General features: G+C 40.0%; 1 protein-coding gene across 1 annotated transcript in view; it reads right to left on the bottom strand.

Annotated features, from left to right (window-relative positions):
* Nucleotides 1-18,224: 18,224 nt before the first annotated feature.
* The window catches only part of trnt1 (tRNA nucleotidyl transferase, CCA-adding, 1), a 45,392-nt gene continuing 39,778 nt past the window's right edge, over nt 18,225-23,838 (bottom strand). Inside the window, exon 8 of the mRNA XM_034167450.1 lies at nt 18,225-18,235. The gene's annotated coding sequence lies outside the window, so the exon portion shown is untranslated. The remainder of the gene's footprint in view (nt 18,236-23,838) is intronic.

Here is a 23,838-nt window from a genome sequence, read left to right as displayed (position 1 = left end):
TGGCAGCAGTGTTTGCCGTAGGGCCTGTGCTTGCCGGCTCAGAAGGAACAGGGGTCATCATTGGTGCCTGGGTCTTTGTTTTTTCTTTCTTGCCTTTGGTTAGTTCTCTCAACTGCATCTGCACCAATTTTTTTGTCAGGGATTTTGCTGCATCTTCTTCTTTTTGTTTTTCTTTCTTGTAGATTTCAAGATGGTGACAAATATGCTCAGAGTATAAAGCCCAATTCATTTTCGATAGTCCCACGACTCCATCTAGGGCTTTCTGAACCTCATTTGGCAGAGCCTTTTTTACAGTTATTTTAAACAGGATTTCAGTTGCTGGAGAATGGTTCCATGCATTTCCTGTTTCCTCCGCCCATCTCTTCTGGAATCGGTGCAGGAACTTCTTTGGGCACTCTTCAGGTGTCCACTCCTCATCATCCAATTTAGAGGGATCCAAGACCTCAGGGTACTTTCTTCTCAGTCCTTCCCACATGGAGTTTCTATAGCGATTAAAGGGGACTTCATCATGTTGATTAGTGCCCATCATCTGTGTTAGTCCAACCTTTTCTGCTAATTCTTCAGTGTCATGTTTTCCTATTACATGCATTAGCAAGGCTTTTATGTCACCTAAAGACAAGGTTACCCCTGCAGTGCCTTCTTCTAAGGCAGTTATCCATCTCCCAGCTCCTTGGGTGATGTCTGGCAGCCTGTTGGCCAGCCCCACCATGTCTGTCCAGCTCCATGGGGTATACACATGATGACCATTTCTGACCACCAGTGGGCATATGAGGTCTTCGTTCTCCTCTTCGTCTGTGGGGGCTCCATACTCCAGATCGAGTGTGACTGACTGGTCCCAGGCGGTCCATCAAGTTAGTTATGTCCTGTTCTAAAGCCGTTATGTCTTTGGCTACACATTGTTGTCTTTGCCTGAGTCGGGCCTCTTTTGCACTCTCAATGATGATCTCACCAGAAATCCTTCGGGTGGGTGGCTCTATAATGTGATTCCCTTGATTGGGCGTCGATTGTTGTAATATTCTTCTTTTCTCGGCGTCCCTATGTCTTTGTATTCTTTCCTTTGCTAGCCGAAGTTGCTCAGCTAGTTCTTCATTATCTCTTCTGGCCAGATCCAGTGTGTCACAGAAGCTCTTGTGCCACTCTTTGGAGCCTCTATAGCCTGAGAAGGTCCAGTCGGTTGACTTATGGTGGGAGGGGACGATTTTCAGTGGACCTCGATGTGCAGGTGGGGCCTTCAGGTCTCTCTCTCTATCCTCGTCTGCCTCAGTGTCACTGTTATATGTGGCCCCCCCTGCTGGTTGTGGTGAGCAACCACTTACTTCCGGACTTGGAGACCTTGTATGATCCATTTGACAGACCGAGGACCTGTCTCCTTGTGGCTCCCGAGCTTTTAGTGTCAGTGTGAATTTGCCCTCCACATCCATGCCTTGGTCCTCTTCACGAGTTCCTAATACAAATTGTCCAGCTGTCCTTCCCATATCATGACGTTTATATGGGGGTGGCTCTGCTTCCCAGCTCGGTGCACTGGCTTTAGTCTCTTTGGATCTTTCCTCTGTCATTTTTCTCTTTTCTGCTGTAGCCTCTGTGCTTCCTGCTTGAACAAGGCCAAAACTTGTTTTTCTTCAGTGCGTTTTTTGTTGTTATTCACGTTCTTCTGCTGATCTTTAATTTCTTTTTTCTGTATTTCTACCGCAACTGCTTCACACATCACCGGATCAAATGATCCCTCCAAAGGCCATTGCCTGCCCCCATGTGACCTTTTGTGCCACTTTCTCATACATTGGTTGGCCTTAATGCGTTTTCCTGGATACTTTCTTAGTACTAAGTCTAGCGGGGTACTTTCCCGACCTTGACCTTGAGAGTTACCCATGTAACCCTGACAAACGCTATGTGAGGTGTTTCTATGGTGTTCTGGTAGTCCCTCAGGGGCTGTCCTGATCGAGACCAATAGCTTGCCGGCTGTAACACCTGTTTTGTATTTTAAACCCTTAAAAGGATTAAATTTCCAACTGTTTTGCCCGTCTTCTTTTTCTTTAACTAAATATGAAAATTTACCTGTTTCCCACCGAACCTTCCTTGGGACCACAGTCAGAGTCAACCTAGGAAACAGTTCTTCACCTGGATCGGTTGGTAGTGTTATTAAATGATTTAATGGTATGCTAATTTCTTTATTAGGATCAGCACAAAGCAGCTCCAGCCACGGGGTTAAACCCTGATGCCACAGACGTCTTATCAGCAGCTCCCAATTAATTAGAGGGAATTGTTCTTTCTTTTGCTTCAGATTGATTACCTTTGTAACCTGCCATAATTTCTGATTGATCTCTTGTTCGTCCTGCCAATGTTCTGCTCCTACACTGTCAAAATAGGTCCTTTCCAGCCAAAAATGTGTCCTGATTCCCTGGGCTTCGATGTCTCCGTCAGTCAAGTAATGTTCTGGGAGTATTATTTCATCATCACTTAAGTCTCCCATCAATGACTGTCCCAAGCATTGATCAGTCTGTCAGCTTTTTCACTGTAATCTAAGCTTTAACTCTTTTGATTTATAACCAACTTTATTTCTTTAATCCTCTTACAACCCTAACACTTCCTAATGTCTTTGCTCCCCACTTTCTATTTTCCTTCTAATTTCTCACTTTCCGCTTCTCTTGTCTTTTTCTGCTATGTTTGTTTATTAGTTTTCTTTCTTTGAAATAATATCTACCTTCTCTGTATTTACACAGCAGTCTCTTCTCCTGTCTTTTTCTCCACTGTCTCTGTTTCTCACTTTCCTCTTTACCTGTCATGCACCTCCTAAGTCCTCCTGTTGGGTCTAAACGTCTCCTCCTCCTCCTCGTACTCTTCACATTAATCTTGTGTGTCAGCCAGCCTGCAAGCCCTCACAGCTTGCCTGCAACTCCCCGCTTACTCTCCACTCTCCCACACAACAATCTTCAAAAGCTTTATACACAAAAATTATTAAAAACAAATTTCTATATATCTCTATCTAGACTTCTGCCACTCTTCACTCCGTGGCTTTAAAACAACCTTTTTAATCACTTAACACCAATTTGTTCTGTTTGAGTATGTATCTCTTCTTCACGTTAGACAGCTCTCCGGCCCTGCCAGCAACTCGTATATTATTTTTAACAAGCTCCTCTTTGAGCGTACAATATTTCATTTACTTCTACGCCTTACCATGCCTTGCGTGTGTATCCTGTGCTTAATATATTATTTTTAACAAGCTCCTCTCTGAGCATACAATATTTCATTTATTTCTACGCCTTACCGCGCCTTCCGTGCGTATACTGTGCTTTCCTGCACTTTCTTCTCACTTGTATATGTTTCCTACGCTCTCCAAGCGTACATTATATCTACCTTTTTTCACTTACTGAGCTCCTCGTGAGCTTAATGTGCCTTTGCACTGAAAATACTCTCTTTTTCCAATTCTTTTCTTATAAAAAACTCATATTACTGTGTACTTAATTACTTATTCTTCAGTATGCACTAATCTTCACTTCTATATTTCTCCCACGCTCCACAAGCGTGTATTTGGTGCCTTACTGCACTATTTTCTGCTTCATTAATTCTCATGTATTCTGCACTAACTCTTCATTTTTTATAGTTTTTCTCTTTTCTTAAAAAATGACGTCCTTTATTGAGCTCTTTTTACTTACTGTCAGCAGTGCTTCTTTGCACTTTTTCTCTTTAAATCTCTTTATCACGTACGGTATTTCTATTGCGCCCCCTCAGGCGCTTATCTTGTGCTTCCTCTGCACTTATTCTCTGTTAAACTCTTTTTTCTCACTTATTTTACTTCAGTCTCTTTTTTCTTTAAATAGCCTTGTATTACCTTGTACCTATTTGTCAGTATACTCCCCTAAACTAACCCCTACAGCGCATGCTATCAGCCGGCACGTTAGTAACGAATTTCAACACCAATTATTCCCCAAGCATCCAGGTTAGTTCTCCATGCACTCTTTTCCGCACCAGAGTTCATGAACATTCCTGACCTTTCACTCACACAGACATTCTTTTTCCCGGGAACACACACACCTTCTGAGCATTTTATCTACAAGGCCTGATAATTTTCAATCTTATCTTTTTAGTCTCTTGTCAATTTTCTTAGTCCAGGTTCTTTTGGGTAAGAGGCAATTAAAAAAATATCACCTGTCAACTTGGGCGGAAATCCAGACTCACTCCTCCAGATCGTGCAGAAGTTATAAAAGGTTTCTGCTTACCTTTTAGTCGTGATCACTGTTATTTACGGTCTAGAGGAATGAGCTGGACCATCCCAGGCTGCCGGAATGCCCCTGGACCCTCCTGAAGCTGGCTCGCCAAGTTCTATCGTGGTCCTTCTTTTTGGTCGTCTCAGGATGTCTTCTTTAGATAACACAACCTAATTGCAAGTGGTTTGCAAGAAAAGGACACAACACTTTGGAATAATTCAGCCTTAAGCAAGATAAAATGCACAGAGTTTTTAAGTTTATTTAAGCCTTCGACACAGAGCTTATACAAACTGAGTCCTCTAGAGAGACTGAATATGCGACGACCGCGCTCATCTATATATTGGAGACCCGCGGGCATCGCTCCTTCTTTGACTTTTTTAATTTATTTTATTCCCAAGACATGGTTTTCTATTGGAAGCGTCCTCTAGTGAACCCTAAGCAGGTGTTAGGTCATTATTTCAATGTGACAAACACTCCCATTAAAACTTGAAGGATTTACAACTGATTTAAAAAAAAAAAACACCTTCTGCCACAGGTGCAGCTGGCCTGAGGCCCACTGCACCTGGCCTGCGGGCTCATCACTGCTGGAATATCAGCCAACTTGGAAAGTACCTAAGAGGCCTTGGAAAGTACCTGACAGACCAAATGACTAATAGAGCCTTTTTTTGGGTTGAACACCTGCTAGTTCAACCAGAGGACATCTAGTTCAGATCAGGACACTTGATAGTTCATCATAGTTCAAATAAGGACCTAAAAATTCTTCTACAGTCCACACTGGCTGAATCCCCAGCAGAAACTCTGAAGACGCACACATCACCTCAGCTACCAGCAGTTCTCATTCCACAGGAATCACTGCCCTCGCCTTCCGAACTACCAAAAGGACTTCTGGAAAATGTCACCACTTCATGTGCTGAATCACCCGCTACGCGACCACCTCCAAAGTCATCGCAGATGTCTGTGGGAGAACCTGTGCCACACCCGTTTCCAGGAGATCCAGTCAAGTTGACCACACCAGCTCTTCATCCTCCCACTGAACTTAGAGTACCGGAAGAAGAATGAAGACACCTCCGCTGGTAGGACTGTTTGTTTGCCTTTTTTCATAATAATGGTTCTTGAATTAGTATTCTGCCTGTTGTGTCTGCCAGAAAAACATTATTTTCTCTCCAGTCAGTACCTTTTTGGTTGGTCTCAGGACTTTTGTCTGTAGGGGTTTGACAATGTTTTCTTTAATTTTGTTTTTCTGTGTACCTTTATGTTTCTGGACCATGCACCAGTTACATTTTTGTTTGAAATGGCTCCATCTCCCTTATTGTAGTTTAGCTAAGTTTTCACCCAGGTCTCCTTGTAAATTCTCTGTTTTTGGTTACCCCCTGAGCCCGTTTTACTGGATTTTCCACCGTAATCAAGCCTTGGTTGAGCAGTTCTCTCTCACAATTTAATCAATTCAATTTCAATTTATTAATTTATATAGTGCCAACTCACAACAAAGTCGCCCCAAGGCGCTTCACACAATTCACAACACAAATTGTTGTTGTGAATTGGAGATCCGCTGTTGTTGTTTGCTGGCCTGCCTTCGAGGGTTGTTTGCGCCGCGTCGGCCTGTTTTGAGGCCTATTGCATCTGCGGCTGTTGCCTGCTGGAGCCCCTGCTGTGGGCGTAGTCGGCCCGCTTTTAGGGCCCTTCACCCATGGCTCCAAAAAAAGGTACTGCGTTTATGGAGGAAGAACTTGAGGACATCAGAAAAATGCTAAATGAGATGTCAGCACAAATGACGCCTATTACAGAAGTGGCTGAACAACTAAAAATCATTTCACAACAACAACAAAAAATATTGGAATTAACAAAGCAAGTTGCCAAATTACAAAAGGCAAATTAAGAAAAAGACAAAAAATCGGAAAAATCGAATTGCAGAACTTGAACAACAGACCAGGTCAAATGACCTCCTCATCACAGGATTGAACATTAAGCCTCGAAGTTATGCAAGAGCGGTGGCCCCAGGAGAGGAGCCAGCTGAAATGGATAACCTCTCTGTGGAGGAACAGGTGATTTCATTTTTGAAGGACAAAGGAATTATAATAAATTCCAATGATGTTGAAAGTAGTCACCTTTTACCGCGGAGAGGAAAAAAAACAATCTAGAGTTATATTACTGAGGCTTACAAGCAGGAAACAGAAGATTGCAATTCTAAAACAAGCAAAGAATTTAAGAGGAACAAATGTATACATTAATGAATACTTGACCAGAAAGAACTCAGACTTAGCAAGACAGGCACGACTTTTAAGAAAACAAAATAAGATACAGGCCACATGGACATTTAATTGTAAAGTTTACATTAAATTAAATGGAACACCTGAAGAAGCGAAAACCTTATGGATTAAAGATGAATATGACCTTAGTGAGTTTAATTGATGTAAGTTGTGAAATAATACTTAATAAAGAAATGTATTGGATGATTGTGACGATGGAGGAAAATCTGCATAAAGTAAAATAATCATGGTCAATCAGTTTATTTCTGCCAAGGAGCTCTGCCTGGAAACATTTAATCATAGTCATTCTACCTCTCGCCATTTTGGATTGGAATCTGACCCAGATTCTTTTTTTAGTGACAATATTGAGAGACATTGTAATTATTTTACGGAAGAACAATTCAATGATTACATAATCAATGATGGAGATTTTTCAATAATACATTTACATGGTTATCTGAGGTCAGTCAAGATTTAGTACAACTGGATGGTTATCAATTGTTTCTGGTTAATAGACAGATGAGAAGAGGCGGGGGCGTGGCATTATATGTAAGGTCTGATTATAATTGTAAACTACTTAATAATATGTCTTTTACAGTTGATAATATCATGGAATGTGTTACGGTCAAAATTACATCTATAAATTCAAATAATACGGTTGTTAGTTGCATATACAGAGCTCCTGGAGCAAATATTGATACCTTTGAACAAATAATTATGGGAATGTACAACAAAATTAATAAGAATGCACATTTATTTATTTGTGGTGATTTTAATATTGATTTTCTAAATCCTCACAATCATCCACAAACTACTTCATTTATAAATTCCATATATTGTATGGGGTTATTCCCGACTATTATTCATCCAAGCAGAATAACTTCGAACTCAACAACCCTTATTGATAATATTCTAACAAATGTTATATCCGGTAAGCTCAGTGCGGGACTACTGGTAAGTGATATTACTGATCACCTGCCAGTATTCACTGTTTTTGCATTACATGGTCGAGTGTTTCGAAAGGATTTTAATAGGTTGAGTAGAAAAGTAACACCAATAGCCATTGACAATTTAAGGGAGGATTTACTACGTCAGAATTGGAATGAAGTTTATGTTGATGATGTTGATGTATCCTATGATGGTTTCATTTCCTCTATTTCTAAGTTATATGATAAACATTGTCCTCTTGTTGACAAAATATACACTAATCGATACGGCAATAAACCATGGATAACTAAGGGACTTCAGAGAGCATGTAAAAAGAAGAATTTATTGTATAAACAATTTATAAAATTAAGAACAAAGGAAGCTGAAAGAAAATATAAAATTTATAAGAATAAACTAATTTATATTATGAGATTTAGTAAGAAAAAATACTATAGCGAGCTACTCGTTAAAAACAAGAATAATATAAAAAATACATGGAACATTTTAAATGAAATAATAAAAAAGAGTAAAAATGTTAGAGATTATCCTTCTTTTTTCTCTTGAATAATACAGTGATTGAAGACAATGAGTCTATTGCTGACCATTTTAACGAATTTTTTGTCAATGTGGGGAAAAAACTAGCTAGTAATATCGACTCAACGAGCACTAATTTTTTTGAAAATAAGATAACATTTAATAAATCTATGTCAATGTTTGTTGGTGCAACCAATGAAGAAGAGATAATTGATCTGGTGCATAATTCCAAAAGTAAGAAAACAAAGGATTTTAATAATTTTGATATGGCTTTTTTTTTTTAAATTATTGATTGTATAGCGAAACCTTTCAGCTATATTTGTAATATATCATTAAGTTCTGGTAAATTTCCTTCTCAGATGAAGATAGCAAAAGTAATACCTACGTTTAAAACCGGGGACAAACACACTTTTTCCAATTACAGACCTATTTCACTTTTACCACAATTTTCGAAAATACTAGAAAAATTTTTTGTAAAAAGATTGAATAATTACTTGCAAAAGCATGAGATAATTAAAAGAAAGAAAAGCACAATAAAAATATAAAACACAGTAGAATAAAAAGAAATTACAAAGCAAACACAAACAGATTAAATTAATGATAAGACAGTCTAAAAAAGTGGGTCTTCAGTCTTGATTTAAAAATCTCCACCGTGTCAGACTGCCGAATAACAGCAGGTAGATCGTTCCAAAGAGTCGGACCACGGTAGGAGAAGGCTCTATCACATCACTTTACTTGTTTTCTACTTTTTTTTTACTAATAGCCCAATTTCATAGCCTTAAGAGTGTGCATATCATGAATAATCGGTCTTGTTGGATTTGTGAGAATCTACTGAATCTACTGGTACCTTGTTTCCCATGTAACAATAAGAAATATACTCAAAACCTGAATTAATCTTTTTAGTCACATAGCACTACTATTATTCTGAACACTAAAAGAAAAGAAAAGAATATAAAATCTACAACAATTTATCCAAAAAAGAATGGGAAGTAATCCTAGAGCAACAAAAATTCTCTTAAATAGTAATAAAAAGAGCAATGCTAGAGCTACAAAAAGACTAATATAGTAATAAAACCAGCCAATAAAGGCAGCGCTATATGCAAATTGAAGAGAGCAGGTTATGTGAAGGAAGCAGAACGCCAGCTTTTAGACTCCACTTGCTATCTAAAATTAAAGGCTGATCCAACATCACAATATGAAGTTGAAGTTGATTATCTACTGCAAAATTCATTGGAAAAATCACAAAAACGAAGCTGAATATATGACAGCTACTGATCCCAAAATTCCTGTATTTTATATGTTACCAAAAATACACAAAGATTCAAAGAACCCCCAGGTAGACCAATAGTTTAAGCTATAGGCTCCCTGACTGAAAATATTTCAAGTTTTGTAGATTTTTTTTCATAAAACCAACTGTTGTGACCCTGCCCTCTTATGTCAGAGACTCTATTGACATGATCAATATTTTAAAAACAGTTAACAGTTTAAACAAGGATACTCACCTTGTCACATTGGACATACAAAATTTGTTCACCAATGTAGATCACATAGGAGGCTTGGGAGCACTTACAAATATTGGTTTAGGGAGACCTAACAGATATAGATAACAGATATTGGTCAGTGTGAGTTCAAATGTGACCAGTGTGACCAAATCTGCTCTTTGGCTCAAACCACCCCCTTGAACACAAGCTTGGGGTGATCAGGACTCTTCAACACAAAGCCCTACAGGTGCCCACAACTACAGAGGGAAGGGCTAAAGCACAATAACATGTCCGGAAAGCCCTCACAGTATGTGGGTACCCACGATGGTCCCTGGATAAAGTGCAGAAGTCCCAAAGAACAAAGAGACCAGACAGACAGGAGACGGAGCCAAGAAGAAGAGGAGTGCCTCTCCCTTATTTAGCAGGAGTAGGGGAAAAACTACAGAGGCTCTTCAGACAGTACAAAATCCCAGTTTACTTTAAACCTGTTAACACCTTGAGACAGCAATTAGTTCACCCTAAGGACAAGATCCCTAGTTACAAACAGAGCAATGTAGTGTATTCTATCAGATATCAGGAAAACTGTAAGGAACAGTACATAGGTGAGACTAACAGCCATTACACAAAAGGCTATACCAGCACCACAGAGAGGGCGCCGGTGGACCTCAGTCTGCAGTTCATCTCCACCTTAGACACTAACCACACGTTTGAGGACAAGGAAGTTAAAATCTTAGCCAGAGAAAGGAAATGGTTTGAGCGAGGAGTGAACGAGGCATTGTATGTGAAACACCTGAAACCCAGCCTTAACCGGGGAGGGGTCTGAGACATGCTTTGTCCCCTGTTTACAATGGGGTACTCAGGTCAAAGCAGTTTCAGTCTTTTGTTAATGGTAATGAGTCATTCACGTCATCAGAAGAGTCGCCAGGAGAGCCATCAGGAGAGGTGTCAGTCCCATCATTACTCACAATAGGTGCTAATTAGAGCAACTGTTTTGTCACTAGCCTATAGCAGTCTGCCTCTCGGTAGTTGAAGATTCAAGCTTCTCTACTATGGAAACCACCTGGACAACTGTGAGCCTTCACAGAAACATTGCGTTTAGAATGCTCGATTTGATAACCTCACGGAATGCAAAGCGACTTAAAACTGTGCATGTTAGCGATTAACCATATGCTAACAATGTGTTCTATCAATTGATGTTGTCACAAACTAAATTTTATCATTTCAGGTGCTAAAGTGTCCTGTTAAGCACAAAAGATATGTAAAAAATTGCAAAATTTGAGAATGACCTTGATCTTTATCAATGACCTTAACTTCTAATTACCAAAATAACCATTAAATCGATTATGCGTACTGGAAACATAGGAAAGAACATCTTATTTGCTGAAATAAAATATAAAAAAATTGACTGATTTATGAAATTTCCTGCGCATCCAGATTTGGCCTTGAAAGTGCTCCCCTATAGGATTCAAGAAGTGTCAATTACAGAACTATAAGGAAACATGCCACAGAACGAACAGTGGTTTTTGAATGTCACTGGCACCCCATATGAGAAATCACACTCACTTTTTCTATCTACCCATTGAGAATTGAGAATGGATATGTCAAAGTTGGCCATTTTTACTATATTTTTAATGTAACACAATCTGAGGCCATTTTGACATCAAATTTTGAACTGACCAAAATTCAAGTAAAATTTTGCCTGATGGAAAAACTAACTTTGGCATTCCTATTCAAACTACTTGAAGGGTATATGGTGAAAGTTTCATAAAAATCGTGAGTTGGTCATCCAACCACCCCCGCATGATTTTCTCTGAGACAGAGCATTAAATGCACACACACATCCATCCAACTGGAAAACATCTTAAAACAAAATAAAACTTACATAAGAGCTCATTAAACAAAAAAATCAATGACTGTATGGACTGGGTGTTGGTATGGTTGTGGAAAACAGCGACGTAGGTGCTTTTGTTGACAAGGAAAGGTTTACTGACCTTGACTTCACGGATGATGCTGTGATCTTTGAGGAATCAGTGGTTACTCTGACTGCAGCACTCGAGAAGCTGAGTGAGGAAGAGTGTCTGGGTTTGTGAATGTCCTGGATCAAGACTAAGATCCAGGCTTTTAATGACTTCCTGGGCTCAACTATCAGAACAGCATCTGGATGTGGTGAAAGTGTAGAACTTGTAGACATTGACTTCGCTCAGCAGTGACATACATGTCTGTAGGTCCTCAGCCTTTGACATTGAGAGATGCCTGGGAAGAGCTCATGTGGTTGCTGGACAGAGGTGATTAGTGATGTCTTTAGGGTCCTGGTGCTGCCTGGCTACTGCATCCAGCACATCTGGAAAGTATTCACAGCACTTCACTTTTTCCACATTTTGTTATATTACAGCCTTATTCCAGAATGGATGTAATTATTTTTTTTTCCCCAAAAACTTCTACTCACAACACCCCATAGTGACAACATGAAAATTTTTTATTGACATTTTGCAAATTTATTAAAAATAAAAACTAAGACATCACATGTACATAAGTATTGAAACCCTTTGTTGATGCACCTTTGGCAGCAATTACAGCCTCAAGTCTTCTTGAATATGATGCCACAAGCTTGGTGCACCTGGTGCAGTTTTGTCCATTCCTCTTTGCAGCACCTCTCAAACTCCATCAGGTTGGATGGGGAGCGTCGGTGCACAGCCATTTTCAGATCTCTCCAGAGATGTTCAATCAGATTCAGGTCTGGGCTCTGGCTGGACCACTCAAGGACATTCACAGAGTTATCCTAAAGCCACTCCTTTGATAATTAAACCATTACTTAAAAAGCCATCACTTGACCCAGCTATCTTAGCTAATTATAGGCCAATCTCCAACCTTCCTTTTCTCTCAAAAATTCTTGAAAGGGTAGTTGTAAAACAGCTAACTGATCATCTGCAGAGGAATGGTCTATTTGAAGAGTTTCAGTCAGGTTTTAGAATTCATCATAGTACAGAAACAGCATTAGTGAAGGTTACAAATGATCTTCTTATGGCCTCGGACAGTGGACTCATCTCTGTGCTTGTTCTGTTAGACCTCAGTGCTGCTTTTGATACTGTTGACCATAAAATTTTATTACAGAGATTAGAGCATGCCATAGGTATTAAAGGCACTGCGCTGCGGTGGTTTGAATCATATTTTTCTAATAGATTACAATTTGTTCATGTAAATGGGGAATCTTCTTCACAGACTAAAGTTAATTATGGAGTTCCACAAGGTTCTGTGCTAGGACCAATTTTATTCACTTTATACATGCTTCCCTTAGGCAGTATTATTAGACGGTATTGCTTAAATTTTCATTGTTACGCAGATGATACCCAGCTTTATCTATCCATGAAGCCAGGGGACACACACCAATTAGCTAAACTGCAGGATTGTCTTACAGACATAAAGACATGGATGACCTCTAATTTCCTGCTTTTAAACTCAGATAAAACTGAAGTTATTGTACTTGGCCCCACAAATCTTAGAAACATGGTGTCTAACCAGATCCTTACTCTGGATGGCATTACCCTGACCTCTAGTAATACTGTGAGAAATCTTGGAGTCATTTTTGATCAGGATATGTCATTCAAAGCGCATATTAAACAAATATGTAGGACTGCTTTTTTGCATTTACGCAATATCTCTAAAATCAGAAAGGTCTTGTCTCAGAGTGATGCTGAAAAACTAATTCATGCATTTATTTCCTCTAGGCTGGACTATTGTAATTCATTATTATCAGGTTGTCCTAAAAGTTCCCTAAAAAGCCTTCAGTTAATTCAAAATGCTGCAGCTAGAGTACTGATGGGGACTAGAAGGAGAGAGCATATCTCACCCATATTGGCCTCTCTTCATTGGCTTCCTGTTAATTCTAGAATAGAATTTAAAATTCTTCTTCTTACTTATAAGGTTTTGAATAATCAGGTCTCATCTTATCTTAGGGACCTCGTAGTACCATATCACCCCAATAGAGCGCTTCGCTCTCAGACTGCAGGCTTACTTGTAGTTCCTAGGGTTTGTAAGAGTAGAATGGGAGGCAGAGCCTTCAGCTTTCAGGCTCCACTCCTGTGGAACCAGCTCCCAATTCAGATCAGGGAGACAGACACCCTCTCTACTTTTAAGATTAGGCTTAAAACTTTCCTTTTTGCTAAAGCTTATAGTTAGGGCTGGATCAGGTGACCCTGAACCATCCCTTAGTTATGCTGCTATAGACGTAGACTGCTGGGGGGTTCCCATGATGCACTGTTTCTTTCTCTTTTTGCTCTGTATGCACCACTCTGCATTTAATCATTAGTGATTGATCTCTGCTCTCTTCCACAGCATGTCTTTTTCCTGGTTCTCTCCCTCAGCCCCAACCAGTCCCAGCAGAAGACTGCCCCTCCCTGAGCCTGGTTCTGCTGGAGGTTTCTTCCTGTTAAAAGGGAGTTTTTCCTTCCCACTGTAGCCAAGTGCTTGCTCACAGGGGGTCGTTTTGACCATTGGGGTTTTACATAATTATTGTATGGCCTTGCCTTACAATATAAAGCGCCTTGGGGCAACTGTTTGTTGTGATTTGGCGCTATATAAAAAAATTGATTGATTGATTGATTGATATCTTGGCTGTGTACTTTGGGTCATTGTCCTGCTGAAAGATGAACCGTTGCCCCAGTCTGAGGTCAAGAGTGCTCTGGAGCAGGGTTTCATCCAGGATGTCTCTGTACATTGCTGCATTCATCTTTCCCTCAATCCTGACTAGTCTCCCAGTTCCTGCCGCTGAAAAACATCCCCAAAGCATGATGCTGCAACATGGTCTCACAGCAAGTCGTGATTCAGCAGCACGAAATATACATTAATCTACTGGCTTGTGATATTGTGACGAAAAGTGCCTCATTTTTGTTACGGCACCACAAATTCATTCTAATTCATTCTGTGTTGGCTGCACAAAATTAAAAGTGAAGCGGGGGGCTGGGGGTGGTTATGGTTAGGGTGAGGGGAAGGAGTAGGATTAGGTTATGGTTAAGGTCAGGGTTGGGGTTGGGGGTAGGAGTAGGGTTAGTAGTAGTGAGTTAAAAAAAAAAAAAAAAAAAAACATCAATTTGACTCATTTCTTCATGGGAGCACGAAAAAAAAGTGAGACTGGGCTGGATGCTGCCACCACCATGCTTCACTATAGGGATAGTGCCTGGTTTCCTCCAAACATGACGCCTGGCATTCATACCAGAGAGTTCAATCTTTGTCTCATCAAACCAGAGAATTTTGTTTCTCATGGTCTGAGAGGCCTTTAGGTGCCTTTTGTCAAACTCCAGGTGGGCTGCCATGTGACTTATACTAAGGAGTGGCTTCCGTCTGACCACTCTACCATACAGGCCTGATTGGTGGATTGCTGTAGAGATGGTTGTCCTTCTGCAAGGTTCTACTCTCTCCCCAGAGTAATGCTGGAGCTCTGACAGAGGGGCCATCAGGTTTTTGGTCACCTCCCTGACTAAGGTCTTTCTCCCCTGATCATTCAGTTTAGATGGGTGGCCAGCTCTAGGAAGAGTCCTGGTGGATCTGAACTTCTTCCATTTACAGATGATGGAGGCCGTTGTGCTCAATGGGACCTCCAAAGCAGCAGAAATGTTTCTGTACCTGATGATAAATGGACTGCATTTATATCGCGCTTTTCCATCTGCATCAGACGCTCAAAGCGCTTTACGCCTCACATTCACCCCGATGTCAGGGTGCTGCCATACAAGGCGCTCACTACACACCGGGAGCAATAGGGGATTAAAGGCCTTGCCCAAGGGCCCTTAGTGATTTTCCAGTCAGGTGGGGATTTGAACCCATGATCTTCTGGACTCAAGCCCAACACCTTAACCACTAGACCGTCACCTCCTCAATGATGATGATGATGATGTGTTTTGTGCTGGACAAACTATTGCATCAACTTCATTATTATTTTGCACTACTTTGTCTGTATATTTTATTTTGAAACATTGTTAAATGTAGAGCCTCACCTCGGTGGAGTGTTCAGTTTTTAATTTATGCTGTTGTGTTTCTGGCTTTTCTCTTTGAGGTTTGTGGCAGAAATGATTCCAGAATCCATTTGAGCTTAAATTAATATGACGTTTATGTGTTAAGCCCTGCACACACTGTGGTCATGAGGTGGACATCACAGCTTCATGTTACAAAGAGGGTGTCACAGAAGTCATAAAAGATCATTGAATCAAATAAATTCAGTTCCAGTGGAGCAAATAAAAACATGAAACATTAATGTTATTTATAATAAAAGAGAGAAAAGTGTAAATGACTAATTTAGTTCTACTTGATTCATGAAAAGAACAGAGACAATTCATGATCTATTGTGAAAATTCATTCAATCTAAAAACCGGAAGAGCACTCAGACAGCACATACTGTAATATACCAGATAATAACTAACCAACTTTTATTCTGTTTTTATGTGTCTGTATTCTGTTTTCAATGTTTTTAATTTTTACTCACTTTATGCCCTCTGATCCTGAAAAATAAACCTTTATGACGGACAGATTCATTTGATGTCCTTAAAACATATGACTGGATTAAATTGTTGAAGTCCAGTCACACTGGATGATCTCTGTGGCACAGATTCAGTCAAAATGTTTCAGGTGTGCATGCCGCTACACTGGGGTCAATATGGAAACATCTGTTGTATCTTTTGTGCTCCACAGTGTACAATTTTGGTTCCATATTAACTGTACCATTGCACGCTACAACCACCGCACACTGGCAGCTACAGCACTTAGCAACTTATTGTTGCTGCTCATGCTTTCAACACAAAAGAAAAGAAACATCTGCCACGCCGTAAGCTGTCTGAGACGTGTCTAGGTGAAATGGAACCACTGTCCAGTGAGGAGTGTGACAAATTTCTGTTGCAAATTTTCACTGAAAAAAGCTAAGAGCAGACAGCAGTGTACACAAAGTTTGCAGGGCGTCATCTTTGTACTACATCACTACGATTTTTGAACTGACTGTTTTTGCAATACTGAAAATTTTGGATTGGATTGGACTGCTACTTAAAATTCATGTTGGACTGTTTGGAACCTTGTCAAAGGATCAGCAATGCACACACAGTCCCTTTTCTCATTCAGAAATGAATAAAATATCACATTTTTTTGCTGTTATATATAAATAATTTGTTCAAAGAAAAGAATATTCATTCGGTGAAAGATGAAATGTTTGTTGTCTGCTTGTTCCTGTTCGATCTTCGCCTCGTTGAATGGAACGTTCCATCTTTCACCTCGTGAAATATTCTTACCATTGAACTCCTAAACATTATTTGTATACAGCTCCACCGTGACCAGAACCCAGATAAGTTGTTGTAGTGCAGCAGATAACTGAAACAATCCTTCACTTGGTGATACAAGCAACAGACATGAAAGGCATGAATGCTCTTCATAAAGCAGTGTTTGAGAAAAAAGTGCAGGCCACTTGAAAATCCAAATAGGCGACCAAGTAGGGGTCAGTGAAGAATTACACAGAGGTCAAAATTTAAAAAATGCTCCAATCATATTGAAAGCTATACCACATTATGTGTACGAGTATGATCACAAAGATTCCACAAAGGTATAGTTTGGATGATGTATGACTGAATGTTCTGGAGTTATGGGATAAAATCAGCAAGAATGGTGACAAAGGTCAATTTTAGTTTGTACAGGAGTCAAAAGTTAAAGTTGCTCCAATTTTAATAAAAGGTGGTGCAAATTACTGGTTGAACTAACAGGATTAATAAATCAAATCGTTTTGACTGTGTTGAATGCTTGGTTTGCAAAGTAAATGTCAAAACAATGTCAACGTCCATTGGATTCTATGGCATGTGACGTATGTTGCCCTGTAACATGACAACTGAGCATGACACATGGTGCAAACTATTCCTTTTTAAAATCCTATTAACTAAACCAATAATTTGCATCACATTTTACAAAAATTGGAGCAACTTTAACTTTTGACCCCTGTACAAACTGAAACTGACCTTTGTCACCATTCTTGCTGTTTTTACCCCGTAACTCCAGAACATTCAATCATAGATAGTCCAAACTATACATTTTTGGAATATTTATGATCTGACAAATAATGTGTTATACTTTTCAATAAGATTGGAGCATTGTTAAATTTTGACCCCTGTGCAATGCTTCACTGACCCCCTACTCAGCTGCCATATTGGATTTTCAAGTGGCCAGCACTTTTTTCTCAAACACTGATTTACAGTAGTGTTCAGAATAATAGTAGTGCTATGTGACTAAAAAGATTAATCCAGGTTTTTAGTATATTTCTTATTGTTACATAGGAAACAAGGTACCAGTGGATTCTCACAAATCCAACAAGACCAAGCATTCATGATATGCACACTCTTAAGGCTATGAAATTGGGCTATTAGTAAAAAAAAAAGTAGAAAAGGGGGTGTTCACAATAATAGCAGCATCTGCTGCTGACACTACAAACTCAAAACTATTATGTTGAAACTGCTTTTTTAGCAATCCTGTGAATCACTAAACTAGTATTTAGTTGTATAACCAGTTTTTCATGATTTCTTCACATCTGTGAGGCATTAATTTTGTTGGTTTGGAACCAAGATTTTGCTTGGTTACTAGTGTGCTTCGGGTCACTGTCTTGTTGAAACACCCATTTCAAGGGCATGTCCTCTTCAGCATAAGGCAACCTGACCTCTTCAAGTATTTTGACATATCCAAACTGATCCATGATACCTGGTATGCGATATATAGGCCCAACACCATAGTAGGAGAAACATGCCCATATCATGATGCTTGCACCACCATACTTCACTGTCTTCACTGTGAACTGTGGCTTGAATTCAGAGTTTGGGGGTCGTCTCACAAACTGTCTGCGGCCCTTGGACCCAAAAAGAACAATTTTACTCTCATCAGTCCACAAAATATTCCTCCATTTCTCTTTAGACCAGTTGATGTGTTCTTTGGCAAATTGTAACTTCTTCTGCACGTCTTTTATTTAACAGAGGGACTTTGTGGGGGATTCTTGCAAATAAATTTGATTCACACAGGCGTCTAACTGTCACAGCACTTACAGGTAACTCCAGACTGTCTTTGATCATCCTGGAGCTGATCAATGGGTGAGTCTTTGCCATTCTGGTTATTCTTCTACAACCCCTGGCAATAATTATGGAATCACCGGCCTCGGAGGATGTTCATTCAGTTGTTTAATTTTGTAGAAAAAAAGCAGATCACAGACATGACACAAAACTAAAGTCATTTCAAATGGCAACTTTCTGGCTTTAAGAAACACTATAAGAAATAAGGAAAAAAAATTGTGGCAGTCAGTAACGGTTACTTTTTTAGACCAAGTAGAGGGGAAAAAAATATGGAATCATTCAATTCTGAGGAAAAAATTATGGAATCATGAAAAACAAAAGAATGCTCCAACACATCACTAGTATTTTGTTGCACCACCTCTGGCTTTTATAACAGCTTGCAGTCTCTGAGGCATGGACTTAATGAGTGACAAACAGTACTCTTCATCAATCTGGCTCCAACTTTCTCTGATTGCTGTTACCAGATCAGCTTTGCAGGTTGGAGCCTTGTCATGGACCATTTTCTTCAACTTCCACCAAAGATTTTCAATTGGATTAAGATCCGGACTATTTGCAGGCCATGACATTGACCCTATGTGTCTTTTTGCAAGGAATGTTTTCACAGTTTTTGCTCTATGGCAAGATGCATTACCATCTTGAAAGATTATTTCATCATCCCCAAACATCCTTTCAATTGATGGGATAAGTGTCCAAAATAGCAACGTAAACTTGTGCATTTATTGATGATGTAATGACAGCCATCTCCCCAGTGCCTTTACCTGACATGCAGCCCCATATCATCAATGACTGTGGAAATTTACATGTTCTCTTCAGGCAGTCATCTTTATAAATGCTTGCCTCTACTGGTGGTTGGCTCTCACTGCGGTATTGTATCACTTCCTGTTCCGGAGCACAGCGGTGTTTTTCTGTATCTGTTAGCTGTTTAATCTGCGCAGTTAGATTGATCTAGTTATCTAGATTACGATTTGTTTCCCAGTGTAATCTTTACGTGCCTTAACTAAAGCACTCCTTCTGCTGAATCACCTCTAAATTATTTACACATTATTCACTTTGCGTGTTTTAGGAATCCGCTAGCTTAGCGTAGCTACTAGCTCTTAGCCGATTTAGCATGGCGGCTTCTCCTGTCTCTCCCGCACTTTTCTGCTCTGGGTGTGAAATGTTTAGTTATTCCTCTGCCTCCTTTAGCAGTAACGGTACTTGTAATAAGTGTAGCTTATTCGTAGCTTTGGAGGCCAGGCTGGGCGAATTGGAGACTCGGCTCCGCACCGTGGAAAATTCTACAGTTAGCCAGGCCCCTGTAGTCGGTGCGGACCAAGGTAGCTTAGCCGCCGTTAGTTCCCCCCTGGCAGATCCCGAGCAGCCGGGAAAGCAGGCTGACTGGGTGACTGTGAGGAGGAAGCGTAGCCCTAAACAGAAGCCCCGTGTACACCGCCAACCCGTTCACATCTCTAACCGTTTTTCCCCACTCGACGACACACCCGCCGAGGATCAAACTCTGGTTATTGGCGACTCTGTTTTGAGAAATGTGAAGTTAGCGACACCAGCAACCATAGTCAATTGTCTTCCGGGGGCCAGAGCAGGCGACATTGAAGGAAATTTGAAACTGCTGGCTAAGGCTAAGCGTAAATTTGGTAAGATTGTAATTCACGTCGGCAGTAATGACACCCGGTTACGCCAATCGGAGGTCACTAAAATTAACATTAAATCGGTGTGTAACTTTGCAAAAACAATGTCGGACTCTGTAGTTTTCTCTGGGCCCCTCCCCAATCGGACCGGGAGTGACATGTTTAGCCGCATGTTCTCCTTGAATTGCTGGCTGTCTGAGTGGTGTCCAAAAAATGAGGTGGGCTTCATAGATAATTGGCAAAGCTTCTGGGGAAAACCTGGTCTTGTTAGGAGAGACGGCATCCATCCCACTTTGGATGGAGCAGCTCTCATTTCTACAAATCTGGCCAATTTTCTTAAATCCTCCAAACCATGACTATCCAGGGTTGGGACCAGGAAGCAGAGTTGTAGTCTTACACACCTCTCTGCAGCTTCTCTCCCCCTGCCATCCCCTCATTACCCCATCCCCGTAGAGACGGTGCCTGCTCCCAGACTACCAATAACCAGCAAAAATCTATTTAAGCATAAAAATTCAAAAAGAAAAAATAATATAGCACCTTCAACTGCACCACAGACTAAAACAGTTAAATGTGGTCTATTAAACATTAGGTCTCTCTCTTCTAAGTCCCTGTTGGTAAATGATATAATAATTGATCAACATATTGATTTATTCTGCCTAACAGAAACCTGGTTACAGCAGGATGAATATGTTAGTTTAAATGAGTCAACACCCCCGAGTCACACTAACTGTCAGAATGCTCGTAGCACGGGCCGGGGCGGAGGATTAGCAGCAATCTTCCATTCCAGCTTATTAATTAATCAAAAACCCAGACAGAGCTTTAATTCATTTGAAAGCTTGTCTCTTAGTCTTGTCCATCCAAATTGGAAGTCCCAAAAACCAGTTTTATTTGTTATTATCTATCGTCCACCTGGTCGTTACTGTGAGTTTCTCTGTGAATTTTCAGACCTTTTGTCTGACTTAGTGCTTAGCTCAGATAAGATAATTATAGTGGGCGATTTTAACATCCACACAGATGCTGAGAATGACAGCCTCAACACTGCATTTAATCTATTATTAGACTCTATTGGCTTTGCTCAAAAAGTAAATGAGTCCACCCACCACTTTAATCATATCTTAGATCTTGTTCTGACTTATGGTATGGAAATAGAAGACTTAACAGTATTCCCTGAAAACTCCCTTCTGTCTGATCATTTCTTAATAACATTTACATTTACTCTGATGGACTACCCAGCAGTAGGGAATAAGTTTCATTACACTAGAAGTCTTTCAGAAAGCGCTGTAACTAGGTTTAAGGATATGATTCCTTCTTTATGTTCTCTAATGCCATATAACAACACAGTGCAGAGTAGCTACCTAAACTCTGTAAGGGAGATAGAGTATCTCGTCAATAGTTTTACATCCTCATTGAAGACAACTTTGGATGCTGTAGCTCCTCTGAAAAAGAGAGCTTTAAATCAGAAGTGTCTGACTCCGTGGTATAACTCACAAACTCGTAGCTTAAAGCAGATAACCCGTAAGTTGGAGAGGAAATGGCGTCTCACTAATTTAGAAGATCTTCGCTTAGCCTGGAAAAAGAGTCTGTTGCTCTATAAAAAAGCCCTCCGTAAAGCTAGGACATCTTTCTACTCATCACTAATTGAAGAAAATAAGAACAACCCCAGGTTTCTTTTCAGCACTGTAGCCAGGCTGACAAAGAGTCAGAGCTCTATTGAGCTGAGTATTCCATTAACTTTAACTAGTAATGACTTCATGACTTTCTTTGCTAACAAAATTTTAACTATTAGAGAAAAAATTACTCATAACCATCCCAAAGACGTATCGTTATCTTTGGCTGCTTTCAGTGATGCCGGTATTTGGTTAGACTCTTTCTCTCCGATTGTTCTGTCTGAGTTATTTTCATTAGTTACTTCATCCAAACCATCAACATGTTTATTAGACCCCATTCCTACCAGGCTGCTCAAGGAAGCCCTACCATTATTTAATGCTTCGATCTTAAATATGATCAATCTATCTTTGTTAGTTGGCTATGTACCACAGGCTTTTAAGGTGGCAGTAATTAAACCATTACTTAAAAAGCCATCACTTGACCCAGCTATCTTAGCTAATTATAGGCCAATCTCCAACCTTCCTTTTCTCTCAAAAATTCTTGAAAAGGTAGTTGTAAAACAGCTAACTGATCATCTGCAGAGGAATGGTCTATTTGAAGAGTTTCAGTCAGGTTTTAGAATTCATCATAGTACAGAAACAGCATTAGTGAAGGTTACAAATGATCTTCTTATGGCCTCGGACAGTGGACTCATCTCTGTGCTTGTTCTGTTAGACCTCAGTGCTGCTTTTGATACTGTTGACCATAAAATTTTATTACAGAGATTAGAGCATGCCATAGGTATTAAAGGCACTGCGCTGCGGTGGTTTGAATCATATTTGTCTAATAGATTACAATTTGTTCATGTAAATGGGGAATCTTCTTCACAGACTAAAGTTAATTATGGAGTTCCACAAGGTTCTGTGCTAGGACCAATTTTATTCACTTTATATATGCTTCCCTTAGGCAGTATTATTAGACGGTATTGCTTAAATTTTCATTGTTACGCAGATGATACCCAGCTTTATCTATCCATGAAGCCAGAGGACACACACCAATTAGCTAAACTGCAGGATTGTCTTACAGACATAAAGACATGGATGACCTCTAATTTCCTGCTTTTAAACTCAGATAAAACTGAAGTTATTGTACTAGGCCCCACAAATCTTAGAAACATGGTGTCTAACCAGATCCTTACTCTGGATGGCATTACCCTGACCTCTAGTAATACTGTGAGAAATCTTGGAGTCATTTTTGATCAGGATATGTCATTCAAAGCGCATATTAAACAAATATGTAGGACTGCTTTTTTGCATTTACACAATATCTCTAAAATCAGAAAGGTCTTGTCTCAGAGTGATGCTGAAAAACTAATTCATGCATTTATTTCCTCTAGGCTGGACTATTGTAATTCATTATTATCAGGTTGTCCTAAAAGTTCCCTAAAAAGCCTTCAGTTAATTCAAAATGCTGCAGCTAGAGTACTGACGGGGACTAGAAGGAGAGAGCATATCTCACCCATATTGGCCTCTCTTCATTGGCTTCCTGTTAATTCTAGAATAGAATTTAAAATTCTTCTTCTTACTTATAAGGTTTTGAATAATCAGGTCCCATCTTATCTTAGGGACCTCGTAGTACCATATCACCCCAATAGAGCGCTTCGCTTGTAGTTCCTAGGGTTTGTAAGAGTAGAATGGGAGGCAGAGCCTTCAGCTTTCAGGCTCCTCTCCTGTGGAACCAGCTCCCAATTCAGATCAGGGAGACAGACACCCTCTCTACTTTTAAGATTAGGCTTAAAACTTTCCTTTTTGCTAAAGCTTATAGTTAGGGCTGGATCAGGTGACCCTGAACCATCCCTTAGTTATGCTGCTATAGACGTAGACTGCTGGGGGGTTCCCATGATGCACTGTTTCTTTCTCTTTTTGCTCTGTATGCACCACTCTGCATTTAATCATTAGTGATCGATCTCTGCTCCCCTCCACAGCATGTCTTTTTCCTGGTTCTCTCCCTCAGCCCCCAACCAGTCCCAGCAGAAGACTGCCCCTCCCTGAGCCTGGTTCTGCTGGAGGTTTCTTCCTGTTAAAAGGGAGTTTTTCCTTCCCACTGTAGCCAAGTGCTTGCTCACAGGGGGTCGTTTTGACCGTTGGGGTTTTACATAATTA

The sequence above is a fragment of the Thalassophryne amazonica genome, chromosome 3, assembly GCF_902500255.1.
Source record: "Thalassophryne amazonica chromosome 3, fThaAma1.1, whole genome shotgun sequence".
NCBI classification, from domain to species: Eukaryota; Metazoa; Chordata; class Actinopteri; order Batrachoidiformes; family Batrachoididae; genus Thalassophryne; species Thalassophryne amazonica.
Note: the sequence above shows the minus strand (reverse complement) of the source record. Positions and strands in the feature narration are given on the sequence as shown.